The sequence below is a fragment of the Schistocerca nitens genome, chromosome 7 (genome assembly GCF_023898315.1).
Source record: "Schistocerca nitens isolate TAMUIC-IGC-003100 chromosome 7, iqSchNite1.1, whole genome shotgun sequence".
Taxonomy (NCBI): Eukaryota; Metazoa; Arthropoda; class Insecta; order Orthoptera; family Acrididae; genus Schistocerca; species Schistocerca nitens.
Genome location: NC_064620.1, coordinates 455,035,285 through 455,056,648, shown reverse-complemented (window position 1 = coordinate 455,056,648; position 21,364 = coordinate 455,035,285). Strand labels below are relative to the sequence as shown.

The 21,364-nt window shown below is 40.9% G+C and overlaps 2 pseudogenes; one reads left to right on the top strand and one right to left on the bottom strand.

The window, feature by feature from the left end:
- The window catches only part of LOC126195684 (neural-cadherin-like), a 296,356-nt pseudogene that overhangs the window by 258,547 nt on the left and 16,445 nt on the right, over positions 1 to 21,364 (bottom strand).
- Positions 19,252 to 19,369, top strand: LOC126196033 (5S ribosomal RNA; annotated as a pseudogene).

Genomic DNA, 21,364 nt, shown 5'->3' with positions numbered 1-21,364 from the left:
GCCCGCGGCAGGATTCGAACCTGCGACCGTAGCGGTCACGCGGTTCCGGACTGTAGCGCCTAGAACCGCACGGCCACCCGGCCGGCAAGCAATTACATGAACTGTTTTGAAGAACACGTAAATCAATATTAACAATGAATTATTAAAACAACTATAAATAATGCCACGAACAATGAGTTTACCTCTAAAATAATCACAAGCTGTTCAACCCAGTCAGAAGTTCATTAAATATGATGGATAGGAAACAGATATCCAGCTAAGATGAAAAATAATAAAAACTTAAGCAGACAATGAACCGAAATGTCATCAGTTGTCAATCAGCTACTGCAATTACTGATAAAAGTTCAAAATTAAACAGCCTGCAAGTCCAATTGTAAATCCAACACATGCACACGAAATCTTGACAGTACACCAAACTAAACGGTGTTCGAACACTAGCAGTAATGCTAAATGATTATTCCAAGTTTGGAAATAATCTTTAACTATTAAAGTCACGAGGACGAAATGTTCTCAGTACAGTGCTGCTCCTCAGACACCATTTTCAGCCGGCCGGTTTGGCCTTGCGGTTCTAGGCGCTTCAGTCTGGAACCGCGTGACCGCTACGGTCGCAGGTTCGAATCCTGCCTTGGGCATAGACGTGTGTGATGTCCTTAGGTTAGTTAGGTTTAAGTAATTCTAAGTTCTAGGAGACTGATGACCATAGATGTTAAGTCCCATAGTGCTCAGAGCCACACAATTTTCCCCACTGTGCGAAAAAATATTCCGAGTCCAAATTAACGGGAAATAGTTCTGTTCTCGCGGAACAGACGTGGCGTCGTATGTGGCCTGTCAAGTACTTGACTGTCTGCGCCTCACCTTCCAAGTATCAGCTTCTTGTCTCATTCATGTTCGTTAATGACAGTTCATGCCCTCTTACAGTATAAGTGACTTTTTCTTTAGTGGGCCGATCTTTTACAATGAAGGCTTCTTTAGAAGCATTTTCGTGTGAGTAGTAGATTAGTCTTTTGTAACTTTAACATTTCTAAAATTATGACAAAATTACAATTACAAAAAAAAACAAGAAAAGACCTGATTAAATAATGAATTTCATAAGCTGAAATTCTACAGCAAGTGGTATACATGAATATGTAGCAATTTTTACTTCGCTTTCCATTGATGCATTCATATTTATTGCTCAATTAATTGTTTAGCAGCTAATTGCTAATCAGTGCATTGGTAACGGAAAAAGCGCCATATTGCTCATTAAGATAAATCACGTATACAAAATAAACATGTCACACAGTGTATTGTATCAATTGTCATCTCGCGATGTGGTTATATTTGCTGTTCAGTGTTTAAGCTGCTTTTAATTGACTAATTAAGTAATCAGGATTGATTTTATGCTCCAGTTCTAATTTACGTACAGGTATCGATTTTCTGGTGGCACCAGTTGTAGCCTTGATTTACTTTTATAAATGGCACTTCACAAAGTCATGTAATATATATACATCAAAAGCTATAGAAGAAATACTGTTTCGTATTACTTAAAAATATCGAATACCAATAGCATTTTAAATGTACGTATGTAGTACAATATTTCGATATCTGTTGTTATACTCATCAGTTTTAAAATGATGTTCGCATTGTTTCTTCATCATAACTGATGTAAAAATTTTCCTTGTGTAATGTGCAAGTTGCAATCGTAGCTTATTCTACTATGTTCGCCAAAGTCATGAGGTCACAGTAGCCGTCGAACTCTCGAAAATACTGACTGCAGTGTCGCTAGCCGCTGATTGGCGAGGATTCCTTACTCGGTATGTGCGCAAGGTAAACATTAAAAAGTTATTCCTGCTGAGCCTACTGATGTGGTGTTATGATTACTTAACTTTCTGGATTGGTCTCGACTGATGTGGCGATGGTTTTGCTCTCAGGCTGCTGTAGAGAAAAAAATTCTCGCATCAGGACTGGCCTCTGGTGATGTGAGGGTGAACTGTCCTTAGGGTGCTGCGAAAAATTATTCTCTCGCCAGTCCAGCTAAGGTGGTCTCAGCCTGGGGCGCGACCTTAGACTGTCTTCCTCGTATTCATCGACGAATAATGACAAAGAGGGCAAAACTTCGTTCAGCTGCTCAGGAACCTTGGTTCCTTGCTCTTCGCGCAGCTGAGATGCTTTAACTGGGCCGCCGTTGTCCTCGGTCCCATTCATTTCACGACCGAACAGATCGAGCTACGTTTCACCAGATGTTTGTCTATTGAATACCTGTTGAGTTCGACAGAGGAAACTTTAGACGTCCAAAACGCACACAACACGTGAGCAGAAAAGATGTGGTAGGACGTATGCAATACAGACGCATTGGCATGTCAGTCTGTCCGATGACTCTTCTTGAAAACTCGGATATAAAGAACCTTTTTCCAATCTTTTGGGGCCATCGATCTAGGATTAGCGGCTGCTAAAAAAAAGAATAGGGGGGAAGGGAGGAGCACGGGAATTCCAGCTAGAGAGAGAATCCAGCAACACTTGCCCTGATGCAAAGTTGCAAGTTTCCTAGATGTTCCGAGGCATTTTTTCCATCTTTAACTTTAAGGGACGTCCACCCTCGTTATACGCACGGAGACCATATCTGACGTTCGCCACTTTTTTCACGGAAAGGAAGCATATTCCTCAGCTCAGTGTGCCACTGAGTGAGGTACACGTACTTACTCGCCCAAAGCAATCTGAATTCACCAAGCGTTTGCTCTCACATCTCTAAGTTGTTGCGTCATATTCTCCACCAAATATAAACATTAGAATTTAGTACAGTTTTCTGTTGTACTGTACAGGAGATGTATTTTGGCACAAAATGTAACTTATTCTAAGATTGAGATGAAGAAGTCTAATTTTGGCTCTCGCTTCCCGCGCCCGGGTTCCCGGGTTCGATTCCCGGCGGGGTCAGGGATTTTCTCTGCCTCGTGATGACTGGGTGTTGTGTGATGTCCTTAGGTTAGTTAGGTTTAAGTAGTTCTAAGTTCTAGGGGACTGATGACCATAGATGTTAAGTCCCATAGTACTCAGAGCCATTTGAACCATTTTTCTAACTTTGGCGAAAAGAACAAACAAGTTATGATACCACTTAATAAACCACAGGCTGTTATAGAAGGCGGAACGTAGAAACTGTGTGACATCGTTAGGATGTCAGTTCAGCACAGAATGCTTTACTACTGACAGGGATTACAGCTGTACACATGACAGGGTGATCCAGGACTTTCTGACAAGGCACATTTTGTTAAAGAAAATATTTGTAATGTCATTTGTGACTTAGTCGAATTAACCTTATGAAAAATTCTGAGCAACAATTGTTCACAGAAACGTGTTTTCAAAGGCTTGTCGGAATAAATATGAAACACATTTTTGTACTGTCTTCTCTGAAGCTGATTACATGCTACATAACATCGAAAACAAATGCCGCCCTTGTAGTGAGGCAGTACTCTGTTCCCCTGGTGTTCGTCATAGCAGAAATGTGCTATCTGGTCCCAAACAAAAATATCAGTTGGACTCTTTCGCGAATGCGCTGACCGCACAAAAGATCCTGATTGTCCTATATATTATTCCCAAAATCGACCGGCAGCTCTTCTCGAGCATCGCTACTAAAATACGCTGAGGCTCCGTCATGCTGGAACCAGAAATTATCGCTCACAATAGTTGCATATCACACTTCACACACTGATGGCCTCTGTGCTGGAAACTGTGACACTACAACACAGTTATTGATACAGAAATTTTATTTCTTCTTATTCCTTTCGTTACTGCGATCGCTATTTATTTCGACTGTCAAGTATATACGAGGGCTGTATTTTTTTTTTTTTACATCTGATCAATCGCGAAATGAAAACCTCAGTAAAAATCCGTTGAAACTTAGTGCAGATGTGTTGTGCAGTATCTCCAGTATGCCTGTCTGTCGAATCATGTCACGTTTTTCAGTTCTGAGCACACAGTGAGCAAGTAAATACGCCTAGAAAATAGGGTCTCTCGCCACGTGTCAAGCCCTACTGAGGGGTTTCGCCTGATTTTATGCGGCCCACGTAACATAACTGTCATGCGTTTCCTTCTTTATGACAACTATCAGCTGCATACTGGAGGTGCAACGAAGATGCCCTGCAACGTTTTCGATGCAAAATGTTTGATCGCCCACCATACAGCCAGGACGTAGCTGCTTCCTTTTTTCATCTCTTCGCTCACATGAACCACTGGCTATAAGGACAGCACTTTGACAGAGACAGTGAGATGTAGACCATCGTAGGAATTTTCCGGAAGTCTCAGTCAGCTGCCTTTTATTGGAAAACTGGTTCCATACTACGATAAATGTCTCAGTCGAAGCAGCAACTATGTAGAGAAGTAGCTGGAAGGCGTAGCTAAATATTACAGGTAAAACATTTGATTGTAACTGTTGTTTCCATTTGGTGACCGGTCGAAGGTTGAAAAAAATAGCCCCCGCATAAACGATATAAATGATAGTAATTTCAATGTTATCTGAAATGTGAATACAATATTCTGTGCCGGCCGGTGTGGCCGAGCGGTTCTAGGCGCTTCAGTGTAGAACCGCGCGACCGCTTCGGCCGCAGGTTCGAATCCTGCCTCGGGCATGGGTGTGTGTGATGTCCTTAGGTTAGTTAGGTTTAAGTAGTTCTAAGTTCTAGGGGACTGATGACATCAGCTGTTAAGTCCCATAGTGCTCAGAGCCATCCAATATTCTGTAAAATAAATATGTTGACTTCTGCATCCGGTGACAATCTCTTTACAATCTGTCTGACTGCCCTACCGTGTCGTAAAATGCTTAAAATATTAGAATACTAAACTTCAGTGTGTGTTGTTTGTTGCTATATATTATGGACAGCTAGTTAAGGAAGATGCAATGAAGCGATGTATTGCTATATGCAGTTGTAGGCTTTCCCAGAGTCTAGACATAGGAGGAGAATGTTGTGTTATTCGTATAAGAAGTGGACAGGGAATAGAAGAAGTTTCTCGTATGTAGAAAAGACTGGTCGATTAGTGAGAACGTTTATTAGAGCATTGGACGAGAATGTCTAAGAGTAGGCCGGCGTAATGTTTTACGGGAGAATGAATTTCCGATAAAATTTTGTTTACAATTTATTTTCTCAGAAGATCAGCGCTGGAGTTATTAAGCTACCTGCAGAAATGACTATTGCAGTTTATCAGACTCAGACCGGAAAATTTGCTGATAAAGATGCTGTTATGTATTAATTGTATTTGCATCCTACAATGTAAGGACCGATGAGCTCGCTGTTTGGTCCCTTCCGCCAAACCAAGCAACCATCCAACAATGTTCGGTATGTTAAAACCCTAGAACAAAATACTGCAATAGACACTGTCCAGTCACATTAATGTAACCACCGCCTATGTTCGACGTCAACAAGTAATAACTACCAACTGAAGGCAGGTGACAGAACCAGCAGTGGAGGGTTTATAAAGCATGTCGGGGAGACGCGATCGTTGTCGTAATGAGGAAACGGTGTGGTTTATCTGACGTCGAAACGGGCAAGGTCAAGAGTGGAAGTATTTCCGAAGTGTCACCTGCCGCCGTTTTAAAGTATACCGTATATGGCAAAATGGCTCTAACAAAAAGCGGCGTCAGGGCTACTGTGGTACACCGGGGGGTTTGTTGAGAAATTCATGGATGGAATAGAAGGAGCTGGACCCCCAAAATTCTTTTAAATTATGTTTAAATTGTGCCCTATCTGAAACTAAACTCTTAATGAATGCTGGTAACTTATTGGAAATATGCGTTGCTGAAAGCTGGACTCCTTTCTGGGCAAGAGTAAGTGATTTTAAATCCTTATGTATATTGTTCTTATTCCTAGTATTGATACTGTGTACTAAGCAGTTAGTTGCAAAAAGAGATGTATTATTTACAACAAACTTCATTAAGGAATAAATATACGGAGAAGCTGTGGTTAGTATGCCCAATTCTGTGAATAGGTTTCGACATGATGTTCTTGGATTTACACTACACATTGTTCTTATTACATGCTTCTGTACTCTAAATTTTTTTCGTCGGTTTGTGGAGTTACCCCAAAATATGATACCATATGACATAATGGAGTGAAAATAAGCAAAATACGTCAGTTTTTTATATTTATATCTCCTATGTCTGACGTCATTCGCATTGCAAACACAGACTTGTTTAAGCGCCTTAGCAGTTCGTTAGTATGTCGTTCCCAACTGAATTTATTATTAAGTTGTAATCCCAAGAATTTTACACTCTCTGCTTCTCCTATTTCCATGTCATCATATTTTATACACACACTAGAAAGAAATCGCTTTGAAGTTCTGAACTGCATATAGTGAGTCTTTTCAAAGTTTAATGACAGTGAATTGGTTATGAACCACTTAATGTCAGTAAAATTTTGATTAGCTGCGCTTTCTATATATTTGATTTACTATTTATTGCAATATTTGTATCATCTGCAAATAAGACCAACTTGGCATCTCGTAATGTAACAGATGACAGGTCATTAATATACACAAGAAACAGTAGTGGACCTAGCATGGAACCTTGGGGAACACCACATGTAATTTCTTCCCAATCAGATGATGTCTGATTGCCTACTGCTGAAGTGTTATGTAATGACACCCTTTGTTTTCTATTAGTAAGATATGACTGAAACCACTTTGCAGCACTACTATTGATGCCATATTATTTTAATTTACTTGAAAGAATGCTGTGATTCACACAATCAAAAGCCTTTGACAGGTCGCAGAATATGCCAGTTGCCTCTGTTTAGTGAACGTTGCTGTGTTGGGCCTCCGCAGTAGGCGCGTGGTTCATGCACCCATACTGACTGCTGTTTATCGGGGACGAAGGCTAGAATTTGCACGCCACTTCCACAACTGGACGTCTACTGAGTATAGCGGTTTCAGATGAATCTACTTTTGTGCTCTGAACGGTGTGAACTGCCTGGAAGCAAACACGCTGCAACAGTTCTCGGAAGAGTCCAGGCCGGAGAAGGGAGCGTTATGGTCTGGAAGGCACTATGGATCAACATGAGTATGCGTCTAGCCTTGTTTTTCCTCGGCACGATGGCATCTACCAGCAGGACAACGCAACGTGTCAGACTGCTCGCAGTATACAAAGAGCACTAGGAAAAGCTTCCAGTACTCCCATCATCACCAAACTCTCTGGATTTAAAACCAATCGAGACTCTGTGGATCCACTGTAATCGGGCTGTGCACGACATGTATCCTCAACCGAGAAACCTAGCGCTGCTGGCTGCGGCACGGGAGTCGGCATGCCTCCACATCCTTGCCGGTACCTTCCGGAAGTTCACTGACATTCTTCTCGCACATCTCGCAGAGGCCAGGCCCGCGCTGGACAGGGTATTACATGGTAAAAACGATATGAAGAAGTTTATAAGTCAGACTGCACAAATTAAAATGGTTCTTCAAACAAGCCTTATGTTTCCAGCAAGTCGAGGTCACAGTCACTAAATTTAGATATCACGTTCTGTCTTTCACACAAATTAGTCAAGTATTAGGAATGTTCGGATTAATAAATTGATTTAAAGTTTTATGTCCTGACATGAATTGGAAAAGGACGCAAAATACGATTGTAAATGTTCAAACCATGCCCAATAATCAAGTTTATTATCATTCCGTTTAAGTGACTCACAAAATTTCATCATCATCAATACTCCGTATTTCATAGTTGATAGTTATTGGTCCATGACATGATCTTCTTATCAGTCTGTCTCCATTTCTCTCGGTCTTCTGCATCTCTGCGTAACTGGCACCAGTTTCGTCTGACTGCTGCTTTATCTAATATCTTCATCGCCTCGGTGGTCTTGCCTGCAATCTTTTCCCTTCGATCAGCTTCGATGCAGCATCCCTACCCAGAGCTATTTCACGCCGTGTTTCTTGTGAAGGACCGCCCTCTTTCTGAGCCACTGCGTCCAAATAGACAACTTGATTAAAAGAATTTTATTAATTTCCAAATCCGTCCCTCCATAGCAATCGCGAAGCTTCACCCTGTGTAATACAAATTCCGTCAGTGGAAGACAAACTCTTCAGCAAAATGCAAATCTTCACACAAAACTCGCAGTTTTCTCTAAGTGCACGATCCATATGATGACCACATAGGGTGAACGCACACTGCTGACTCCCCTAGGGGCAAAACCCACAGTATTGCTCCGAGTTCCGTGAAATGCAGCATTCCAGGCTCCCACTAGCTGTGCATCAACGCAATGAGAGTTACTGCGGAAAAAGACTACATGATGGGCTCCATTTTAAGTTTCTTCAACACATTTTCATTTGATGGGTTCCATTTTAAGTTTGTTCAACACATTTTCATTCCTTTTGCTATCCCACTTGGTTCGTCTCAAGAACTTCATTTCACAGATTGTCGGTCTTTCCGATATCTGCTGTCTTTATTTCCAGGCTTTGCCACCATAGCGAAGCGCAGGTCTTGTTAAGGTCCTGTAAAGGCGTATTGAGGTGTGATATCTGGACTATGCAAGGTTCCACTACGTTAAGAATGACTCCCATTGTTTCTATATACCTGGTGGCTTTTTTAGCTACGTGTGTTCCTTCCAGAAAGGATAATTTATAGCCTAAATATGTGAATGATTTCACTCTTTATACAGTTTTATCTTTCAAACAGCTCTTACTTTGTGCAAGCTATTTTCATCAGAAGGCCATAGTTTTTTTTTCGGTTTCTAAGTTCAAAAAAATGGCTCTGAGCACTATGGGACTTAACTTCTGAGGTCATCAGTCCCCTAGAACTTAGAACTACTTAAACCTAACTAAACTAAGGACATCACACACGTCCATGCTCGAGGCACGATTCGAACCTGCGACCGTAGCGGTCGCGCGGTTCAAGACTGTAGCGCCCAGAACCGCTCGGCCACCCCGGCCGGCTGTCTAAGTTCATACTGTATTTGTGATATGATCTGTAAATTGCTTACTGAACGCTGCAGGTCGTCCACTGGAGATACTATAGGAGCTAAGTCATCTGCAAAGACTAAAATTTCTAGCTTTGTGTTTCAGGGGTTGGATGGTTTTATTCATATAAATAATAAACAAGAGAGATTAAACACCGCATCCCTATTGTATTCTGACCCAATCTGATAATCTGTCTCCTTTATTGACACAGATTAAATTTGTTCCGTAAATTTATCGATCTCCTGCTGTAAACTATAACAATTTGTTTCTGTTGACTTTATCAGAAACGTTTTTTTATGTTGACGGAGGCAATATGAGTTTCTAGATTGAATTGCCTATGTTTCTGTATTAGAGAGTTCAATGAAAAATAGTCGTCACAGCATGATCTTCCTTTGCGAAACCCATTTTGTTCCTCACCCAAGATGGATTCATCGTGTCTGTAAAAATTATTTTTATGGTGTTGGAAAAAATTTTATATGCCGAGTTTAATGAGCTTATTCCTCATTTAAGACGTTCAGGAATCTGCCTACAAATGACTTGCTTGCATATGCAAACAGCTCTACACCCTTTTCCTGGGGACATTATTATTTTTTAGTTTGTTTAATACTTCAAGTACACACTTAGAAATGGATTCTCTTGAATCGTTCCCTTAGAGTTTGATTGTAAGAGGCTTTAATGTGTGATACCATAAATTCTGAAAGCTCTGTATCCAAAATTAGGTAAAGAGATGGGATTTACAAGGGGAAGTCAAATGGAAACGCGCCACGGAAGAAAAATAAGTAAATTGTTTATTATTTCTAAAGTAATCTCTGTCACTTGTAATACATTAATTCCACTGTGAGAGAAGACGGTCTAGACATTCGTGGAAAAATGTTTGTGATTGCCTACGAAACCAAGATTGTACCTAGGAGTGCACCTCTTCATCCGAAGCTAATCGATGGCAATGAATGTCCTTCAAGGATTCAGAGATATGGAAAAGCGCATGGGGAGAGATCGGTACTGTATGGGGGATGTGTGAGCAGTTCCAACCGAAACGTCTTCAGCGCACTCTAAACAACCTTGGGAAAATTTGGGGTCCACATAGAGCCCTGAAGAAAGATGTTCGTGGCCATCGATGTGCTTCAGACAAAGAGGTGCACGCGTGGGCACAATCGTTGTTTCACAGGCAACTGCAAACATTTTTCCACGAAGACACTGACGATCTCGTCTGACAGTGGGATAAATGTACGAGGGTTGGAACTTTAACAGTGGCAATTATTTATTTACAGCTCTTACAAAATAGATACGCGTTTCAAAGTTTTACTGACCTTCAAAGTAGTCACCAGCATTGTGTATAACGCGTTGCCAGCGATATGGAAGTCGTAGGATACTCTTAGCAGTGCCAGTTATGTTGACAGTTCGAGCGGCACGATCTATTGCCCGACGAATTTGTAGCAGTTCTGAAGCGAATGCCATGAAGTGTTTCCTTCAGTTTAGAAATCGAGTTGAACTCACGAGGGCTTAAGTCAGGGGAGTGCAGTAGGTGGTATAGCACTTAGAAGCCCAATTAGTCAAACAAATCAGTAACAGCTTGCACTATACGTGCTTGGGCATTGTCCTGCAAAATGTTGGTCAGGTCCTGTAGAAAGTGTCATAATTTCTGTCCCTATGCTGTTCATTTTTTGGAACACAACCTACGACCAGCTTAGAGACAGAAGTGATGACACATTCTGCAGGACGACCATCATTTTGCAGGACAATACAAGCTCTGAAAAGTACTCGTGGTACAGACTTTGAGCTTCTCTTCCATTACGGCGAACTTCACCGTACGTTAACAACATATCGGAGTACTCTGCGGACGTGTACTCAGTCATCCTATTACTACAGTATTAGTCACCGCGATGTCAACTGAGGCATCACGAGGAAGCATGAAAACGAGGCAGACGGAAAAAGAGGATATCGAGTGACATCATATCATTTTACCATTCACGAATGTGACTAGCCTACCATAACAGGCGAATTGCGTAAGAAACATCTAGCACATGATTGAGTAGCTCTTGTTTTCCTTATAATATGGCAACGAATCGTTTTCGGACACGGGTTCCTGTGTAAAACTTGATGTACTAAGTCCCCTCCACAACCTCTAGAAATGTGTAAAGTGAGTTATGAAACCCCCTGCATGTACAAGCTATAGCCTCTCCTATATTTGTCCTCCAGAAACGGAGACAAAAGACAGGCTTCTCAGTTAGATCCGTAGGGAAATCGCATAACAGAACCTAACCGTTTCAGTCTAGAAAGTTTCATTTTCAGATTTTCTGCTGTAAGTACTCACGGTTTTGTTGTTATTATTCTCTTCTTCGACATACGTGAAAAGAGTCACAAAAATTGTGTAGATGTCGGTAAGCAACATCACTCTAATTCGTTAGACACTCGTTTAACAAAACACAGGGCTTATGTTCATAAGGCTGTTACCTTCATCCTTTGTCTGGAGATTTAGTTACTGTAAATTTCTCTCTCTCGATCTCTACTCGTTTTTATCTAAAGTTCTCGGAAACGCAAACATACATACTACACTCGTATCGCGTACACTTATGGTGGGTGTACTTGTTTTTCAGCCTTTGGTTATCTTTGAGCTGCTGCACGACTACTGCGAGTTTGCCCGTAGGTTTTGTCGTCACTAAACAACAAAATGTGGGCTTTCGAGTATGAGATTCTCAGTCATGTTGGGACAGGGAGTCCGTTAAGTGATTTCATAGAGCAAGGATAATGGAAATGAGAGATACGAAATAAAGCTGCGATTGTTTTGCTAATGTCTTAATCTGTCACGAAAATTTATTTTACTATATCTTCAAACGTACCAAGATTAGAAATAATATAAACTATGAATAAATCGAGCTTCTGAGAATTTACTTGCAGTTCTTATCGACTTGCGCACTTTTATAATGATCTTACAGTGGTTGATGAACGTACTTAGAACGTTTGTTACAAAGTTTTACGGACGCGGATGATAGAAGTCGCAAACTTAACTCACACTAAATTAAGCTTGAGATGACGAATAACTGCACTTTTCCATTGTGCTATCGAGAAAGAATGTCTGTGACTTCCAATCGGCAGGCGTAACTGACTTCCCGAAAGCAAACTCAAGAAATAGAAAAATCCAATGTTAAAAAGTGTTATCATTTCGCATTCCCCTTTAATTGATATGTTTTAAAACAGGAAATGTAACTGTGGTCGTATTGGTTAAGGTACATGATTTACGTGTGTGAGCCCGCTTCTCGTCAGTCATTACAATGCCTGAACATTAGCAAACTACAGTGGTTTACCAACTGCAGGCACAAATTGAAGACAGTGGAACAACGTTTACAACCATATATACAGTACAACAATTAAAATTATTTTGTGTGAGCCAATTTCCTAACGAACTGCAGCGCCAATAGTAAATCATTTTACAGTGTTTTTCTGATTATCTCTTCAGGTGACGAACTTGTACATGAAGACTACAATATCGGAAATCTTTGAGTATTTGCTGAAAAAAAAAGTTTCTGCCAACATAAACAGATCACGAGTCTCATTTGTTTCACCCGTCTTCTAGAACAATTAAGTTGTTGTAGATGATGAGTATACAGCAAAGACGGAAGTATGGGCCGGCCGGAGTGGCCGTGCGGTTCTATGCGCTACAGTCTGGAGCCGAGCGACCGTTCTGGTCGCAGGTTCGAATCCTGCCTCGGGCATGGATGTATGTGATGCCCTTAGGTTAGTTAGGTTTAATTAGCTCTAAGTTCTAGGCGACTGATGACCTCAGAAGTTAAGTCGCATAGTGCTCAGAGCCATTTGAACCATTTGAACGGAAGTATGTGCTACAAATAAGTTTACACTAGTAATTATGGCTATTCGTAATAGTCAAAATTGTTACAACCAACAGGTTTAGGCTAAATTTTCTGTTGTCATGATTATTTTTCAGGTTTTTAAAAGAATTTCATGCGGTACAGATGGGCTGAAACACGTTTACGTAAAAAAGAAAACTGAAGGGAAAAACAAGTGGTACGCAAACTTAGGCTGATGCCATTCCATTACGAAGTAATTACTTACTAAGGTCCATGAAGCATGGACATTGCCGTTGGTGGGGAGACTTGCGTGCCTCAGCGATGCAGATAGCTGTACTGTAGGTGCAACCACAGCGGAGGGGTATCTGTTGAGAGGCCAGACAAACGAGTGGTTCCTGAAGAGGGGCAGCAGCATTTTAAGCAGTTGCAGGGGCAACAGTCTGGATGACTGACTGATCTGGCATTGAAACATTAACCAAAACGGCCTTGCTGTGCTGGTACTGCGATCGGCTGAAAGCAAGGGGAAACTACAGCCCTAATTTTTCCTTAGGGCATGCAGCTTTACTGTATGATTAAATTTTCTGTTGTCATGATTATTTTTCAGATTTTTAAAAGCATTTCATGCGGTACAGATGGGCTGAAACACGTTTACGTAAAAAAGAAAACTGAAGGGAAAAACAAGTGGTACGCAAACTTAGGCTGATGCCATTCCATTACGAAGTAATTACTTACTAAGGTCCATGAAGCATGGACATTGCCGTTGGTGGGGAGACTTGCGTGCCTCAGCGATGCAGATAGCTGTACTGTAGGTGCAACCACAGCGGAGGGGTATCTGTTGAGAGGCCAGACAAACGAGTGGTTCCTGAAGAGGGGCAGCAGCATTTTAAGCAGTTGCAGGGGCAACAGTCTGGATGACTGACTGATCTGGCATTGAAACATTAACCAAAACGGCCTTGCTGTACTGGTACTGCGAACGGCTGAAAGCAAGGGGAAACTACAGCCCTAATTTTTCCTTAGGGCATGCAGCTTTACTGTATGATTAAATGATGATGGCGTCATCTTGGGTAAAATATTCCAGAGGTAAAATAGTCCCCCATTCGGACCTCCGGGCGGGGCTCCTCAGGAGGACGTCGTTATCAGGAGAAACAAAACTGGCGTTCTACGGATCAGAGCGTGGAATGTCAGATCCCTTAATCGGGCAAGTAAGTTACAAAATTTAAAAAGGGAAATGGATAGATTAGTGGGAATTACTGAAGTTCGGTGGCAGGAGGTACAAGACTTCTGGTCAGGTGAATACAGGGTTATAAGTACAAAATCAAAAAGCGGTAATGCAGGAGTAGGTTTAATAACGAATAAAAAAATAGGAACGCGGGAAAGCTACTATGGACAGCATAGCGAACGCATTATTGTAGCTAAGACAGACACGAAGCCCACGCCTACGACAGTAGGACAAGTTTCTATGCCAACAAGCTCCGCAGGTGACGAAGAAATTGAAGAAATGTATAATGAGATAAAAGAAATTATTCAGATAGTGAAGGGAGACGAAAACTTAATAGTCATGGGGAACTGGACTTCGATAGTAGTTAAAGGAAGAGAAGGAAATGTAGTAGGTGAATATGGAATGGGGGTAAGAAATGAGAGGGAGCCGTCTGGTGGAATTTTGCACACAGCTTAACTTAATCATAGCTAACATTTGGTTTAATAATCATGAAAGAAGGTTGTATACGTGGAAGAGGCCTAGAGACACAGGAAGGTTTCAGATGGTAAAACAGAGATTTAGGAACCCGGTTTTAAATTGTAAACTTTTCCAAGGGCTGATGTGGACTCTGACCACAATCTATTGGTGACGAACTATAGATTAAAACTGAAGAAATTGCAAATTTAAGGAGATGGAACCTGGATAAACTGAAAAAAACAGAGGTTGTAGAGTGTTTCATAGAAAGCATTAGCGAAAGATTGACCAGAACAGTGGAAAGAAATACAGTACAAGAAGAATGCGTAACTTTGACAGATCAAATAGTGAAGGCAGCAGAGGATCAAGTAGGTAGAAAGACGACGGCTGGTAGAAATCCTTGGGCAACAAAAGAGATATTGAATTTAATTGATGAAAGGAGAAAATATAAAAATGCAGTAAATGAAGCAGGCAAAAAGGAGTAGAAACGTGTCAAAAATGAGATCGACAGGGAGTGCAAATTGGCTAAGCAGGAATGGCTAGAGGACAAAATGTAAGGATGTAGAGGCATATATCACTAGAGGTAAGATATATACTGCCTACAGGAAATTAAAGACACCTTTGGAATAACTTGTACGAATATCAAGAGCTCAGATGGAATACCAATTCTAAGCAAAAGAAGGGAAAGCAGAAAGGTGGAAGGAGAATATAGAGGGTATGTACAAGGGTGATGTACTTGAGGGCAATATTATGGAAATGGAAGAGGACGTAGGTGAAGATGTAATGGGAGATATGATACTGCGTGAAGAGTTTGACAGAGCACTGAAAGATCTAAATCGAAACAAGGCCCCGGGAGTAGACAACATTCCATTAGAACTACTGGTAGCCTTGGGAGAACCAGCCCTGACAAAACTCTACCATCTGGTGAGCAAGGTGTATGAGACACGCGAAATACCCTCAGACTTCAAGAAGAACATAATAATTCCAATCCCAAAGAAGGCAGGTGTCGACAGGTGTGAAAATTCCCTAACTATAAGTTTAATAATTCACGGCTGCAAAATACTGACACGAATTCTTTACAGACGAATGGAAAAACTGATAGAAGCCGACCTCGGGGAATATCTGTTTGGATTCCGTAGAAATTTTGGAACACGTGAGGCAATAGTGATCCTATGACTTATCTTAGAGGACAGATTAAGGAAAGGCAAACCGACGTTTCTAGTATTTGTAGACTTAGAGAAAGCTTTTGACAATATTGACTTGAATACTCTATTTCAAATTCTGGAGGCGGCAGGGGTCAAATACAGGGACCAAAAGGCTATTTAAAATTTGTACAGAAACCAGATGGCAGTTACAAAAGTCGACGGACATGAAAGGGAAGCTGTGGTTGGAAAGCGAGTGAGACAGGGTTGTAGCCTATCTTAGATGTTACTCTATATTTTGAGCAAGCAGTAAAGGAAACAAAAGAAAAATTTGGTGTAGGAACTAAAATCCACGGAGAATGAAATAAAAACTTTAAGGTTCACCGATGAAATTTTAATTCAGTCAGAGGCTGAAAAGGACCTGGAAGAGCAGTTGAACGGAATGGACAGTGTCTTCAAAAGTGGATGTAAGACGAGCACCAACAAAAGCAAATCGAGGATAATGAAATGTAGTCTAATTAAATCAGGTGATGCTGACGTAATTACATTAGGAAATGAGATAGTAGTTGAGTTTTGCTATTTAGGGAGCGAAATAACTGATGATGGTCGAAGTAGAGAGTATGTAAAATGTAGACTGGCAATGGCAAGGAAAGCGTTTCTGAAGCAGAGAAATTTGTTTACATCAAGTGTAGATTAATTGTCATGAAGTCTTTTCTAAAAGTATTTGTATGGAGTTTAGCCGTGTATGGATGTGAAATACGGACCATAAATAGTTTAGACAAGAGGGGAATACAAGCTTTCGAATTATGGTGCTACAGAAGCATGCTGAATATTAAATGGTTTGATCACGTAATTAAGGAGGAGATACAGAATAGAACTGGGGAGAAGAGGAATTTATGGCACAACTTGACTAGAAGGAGGGACCGGTTGGTAAGACATGTTATGAGGCCTCAAGGCATCACCAAGTTAGTATTGGAGGTCAGCGTGGAGGGTAAAAGTCGTAGAGGGAGACCAAGAGATGAATACACTAAGCATATTCAGAAGGATGTAGGTTACTTGGAGATGAAGAAGCCTGCACAGGATAGCTTAGCATGGAGAGCTGCATCAAACCAGTCTCCGGACTGAAGACCATATAACATCCACGATATATATATATTGTACGAGTGGAATATGAACGTGTGGATAATATTCACTCAATTATGTAATTATTTCTTAAAAAGATGATAATTATGTAAAACAGAGACAATATTTGTCTCACATACTTTGTTAACCTATGTCATTCTTTTCTTTTGTTTTGTACCCTTTTGTCGTCTTCTTCTGATGTACATCGCCGACGCACGACGCGAATCGATTTGAGGTCTGTTAAATGAAAAACATTTAATGTAAAATTATTGTACTTTTATGTTCATTTGCTGGTAAAACAAATAGAGCCAAATGCGTTAAAACTATTTATGATTAATTATTGAAAATTCACTTCCTCTTTTAATTATAATTTTGTATTGTTTTATCATAGGCGCAAGAAGCGCAGCCATTGTTAGTAGCGATTGTATACAGCAACTTCGTCTGTACTTCTAGTTGAAAATAGCATGGGTTTGTGTTAAACTAATTTGCAAAAAATTTAATAATTTTTTTATTGGTGGCATCAATTTAAATGATTAACTATTTATTGGGAAAAGGAAAATCTTAATTTAAAAAGAAATCCTCTATCTTTTGTTGGCCGCTATCATAACTTTTATCACAGCGGTAAATTTAAATTACTTGAAACTGCAAACTTTCAATATTCCGATGTGTAAGAAAGAAATGTGCACCGGTGGTACTGAACTCTATTTATAAAAGAAAAAATTAATCGAATCAGACTGCATTTTCTAAGAACAGTGCTGATGGCATTTATTGTTGAACAAGATTTCATTGCTGATGTATGTGGCCAAAATTAAACTACGCACAAATCACGGAGAAAAATATTTCTGGTAGCATACGTCAGTGCTATGTGCGGGTGGTATTCTGTGGTTCCTTTTCATGATCAATTTGCTAAGAATAATTAAATCCATCGAAGACAAAAATTATAAAAGCTCTGATGTACGATCTGTAATTTTAGTGATATGAACACAGCTTACAGTCAACATTATTACACTACGTTAGGTTGAATTCTTGTGCAATTTGTCAGTGTCAATTACAAAATCAAATCAATGCAACTGCTAAAAAAAAAAAAAAAAAGAGTGAATTCAAACCGCAGAATACCATAGAGTATCGTATCATCCATATTCATTGCACTTGTCGATGCTGATGATACACAAAAACCGCCGCAACCACCACAACAACAACAAAGTATACGAAGACTGGGCGAAGGCTCTGAAATGCTTAAGAGAGAAATACGAGAATATCTAGAGATCACGCTGGGCGAACATTTCAACTAGTGGACTCTTACCAAGGAGCAAGTCAAACTAACAGCATGATGAATCTGAGCTACCTAAATAGGTACTCGTAACATAAATTCAAAGGCCATTTTCTTGCAGAAATCTATACGAGTATGTTCTATTCGTATTCCAGACACATTCGTCTTATATGTACTGCCATCTTCAGTGGATTTAATCTGAAATAATACAGTTTTATTTGTATGTGCGACCCTTATAGATCAGAAAATTACGGTATAGTTTCTACATTACTAAATTATATCTTATAGTTATTTTTTCGCCCGCCAAAATCATCGATTCTTGTCATCTGTCAGGAAAAAGAGTAATTGTAAGTAATACTTTATTAATACAAAAATTATGGTATGAACTCTTTTATTCCAGATCAAATCCACTGCAAAAACCTCAAAGTAAAATGCGAAACACGTATGGAACATTCAGAATGGCCACACCAACAAAGTAACTAGAAAGGCACATTGAAATACAGCTAGGTTTAGTCACACTATTAACAGACTCTACTGGTAATCATATTTCGACAGTTGATTATGACAAACTATGTATTGTTATCAAACAAAATCGTTAAATTCGTTTGGATTCCCATTAACTTCGTAATTTTTTTATATGTATGATAATTTTGCTCTAGTATGAACGAATCAGAAATGAAGCTCGTAGTGCAACAAACATAGCAACGATCTCACGTTTGCTGGACTACTCCAAATCCTTGTCCACTGAGCACACACTATAAAATGTGGTACATGCGAACAATGAAGTGTATGAAGTCATTGTCCAATTTAAATGAGTAGTACCAGAACTGACTCACGAGACATCTCTTTTGTTTTTGTCTCGGATTAACTTAACACATAAAATATAGACTGAGTGGGTGAACAGGTGATACGTGGGCGGTCTGGCAGCGAGGCTATAGCATAAGCGAGAGTGCTACATGAAACGGGAGCCCACGGGCAGGCGTGGCCAAAGTGGCTAGCGCACGCACATAAGAAGTGCACTAAGGTCATCTGACGGGCAGCCTACGCAACCTGCGCTTGGTACGAGCATGCTGATGCGGCTGGGGTAGTGCTGGAGCAGCCTACCAAGAAGGTATATGTACTTAACTGAAATCGATAAGTTTTGTAAAATACAATAAATGGCAAGCTAATGCCGTTTTTTTCTTTGTTCAGTTTTAAAAGGGTTAGTGATTTGCAATAAATTTATGAGGATTTGTGGAGAGGCATTGATGAACCCAAAAACCATCGACCTTACTGAGGTGAGGTTACTAGCATGCCTTCATGATACAAATAGCTGTACTGTAGGAGTAATCAGGCAACGGCCTTGCCGCAGTGGATACATCGGTTCCCGTCAGATCACCGAAGTTAAGCGCTGTTGGTTGTGGCTGGCACTTGGATGGGTGACCGTCCGGGCCGCCATGCACTGTTGCCATTTTTCGGGGGCACTCAGCCTCGTGATGCCAATAGAGGAGCTACTCGACCGATCCACCGAATAGTGGCGGCTCCTGTCAAAGAAAACCATCGTAACGACCGGGAGAGCAGTGTGCTGACCACACACCCCTCCTATCCGCATTCTCATCTGAGGATGACACGGCGGTCGGATGGTCCCGATGGGCCACTTGTTGCCTGTAGACGGAGTAACAAGACTGAAGGGGTAACTGTGAAGAGACCAGACTAACCCGTGGTTCCTGAAGAGAGAGGGTAGTCTTTTCTGTAGTTGCAGGGACAACAGTCTAGATGAGACTACTCTGGCTTTGTATTATTAGGCAACATGGTCTTGCTGTGTTGGTACAGCGAATCCTTGAAAGCAAGGACCAATATTTTTGGAACTCTACTGTGCTGCTTGTCGATGGTAGTACCCTGTTGAGTAAAATATTCTGAACGTAAAATAGTACCGCATTCGAGTCTCTTCGCAGGGAGTACCATGGAGGATGTTGTGATCAGGAAAAACAAAACGGCCATTCTGTGAGTCTGGAACATGGAAGTTAGATCTCTGAAACTGGTAGGTTGCTTAGAGAATTTAAAAATGAGAGCTCGTAGATTGAGGTTAGGTAATAAGTGAGGTGCGGTGGCAGGAAACAGGATTTCTGGTCAGGTGAGTACAGGATTATAAATGCGAAATCAAATAGGGTTAATGACGGAGTAGGTCTAATAACAAACGAGAAAAGAAGAGTGTCGATATGCTGCCATATCACGAAAAAAAGATAGCGAACGCATTATCGTTGCCTCGTAGCCAAGGTAGACACAAAGCCAACACCTACTACAACTGTACAGATTATATGAATGTGTGGAGTCTGTTTTTTCGGACATGTTCGGAAGAACAGACACCACACATTCAAAATTTTTCAAAGCCTAGCTGGGAAATGAATTCACCTTCTACAATACGGATACAAAAATTACGTCTGACCTTCTGTGGGAATCTCTAAGTAGCGAACGGGAGTATAATAGAAAGGGACTACGGATAGGTGGTGCTCGATGGGAATGTCGATCGGCCCTGAGGCGTGCCTAGGTCGTCCATGCAGTTGCGATAACACTGTGTCGCGGATGGCGCAGTGGTTACCACACCTGTCTAGTAAGCAGGAAGTCCCGGGTTCGAATCCCGGTCTGGTGCACATTTTCACTCGTCGCCGCCGATTCCACGTAATGTCCAAATGCAGCTGACAGCAGTGATCCTTTCCCTTTCCTTTCGCTCCTTCACTCTCCACCTTCAATTTACATACAACTGTACAGTTTTATATGAGTACTAGCTCAGCAGATGAGACTGAGGCAGCGTATGATCAGATCAAAAAGAAATTATGAGGATAGAGTAAGGTTTCCTAAAACTTATACAGCCAATTCTTTCCAAAATATGATACACCCAGCCTATTCACAAAAACCAAATCTATCACAAACGTTCCTACTGTTAGTTATACTGCCACTATTTAGGAACAGTCAGTCATAATTCGTTCTTCCACTACAACCTCCGCCGGCCGGAGTGGCCGAGCGGTTAAAGACGCTACAGTCTGGAACCGCACGACCGCTACGGTCGCAGGTTCGAATCCTGCCTCGGGCATGGATGTGTGTGATGTCCTTAGGTTAGTTAGGTTTAAGTAGTTCTAAGTTCTAGGGGACTTATGACCACAGCAGTTGAGTCCCATAGTGCTCAGAGCCATTTGAACCATTAGCCACACTTTCGCAAATATTTACTAGATACCTACCAAATTTGTGTCACATACACAGAAAATTGCTCTCCACCAGTTGAATAATTCATTATTGTCTTATTTATTACACAGAGATAATTATTAAGCAGTCACTATAATTCTTAAATGTGTCACCCCGCTTCTAAAACATGGTACAGTTGATTTATAAAAGTGATATCTGCTCGGTGACTCAGTGTTGTGTTGTCCTTACATTGGTATCGTTATTACCGACATGAAAATCGCCATAA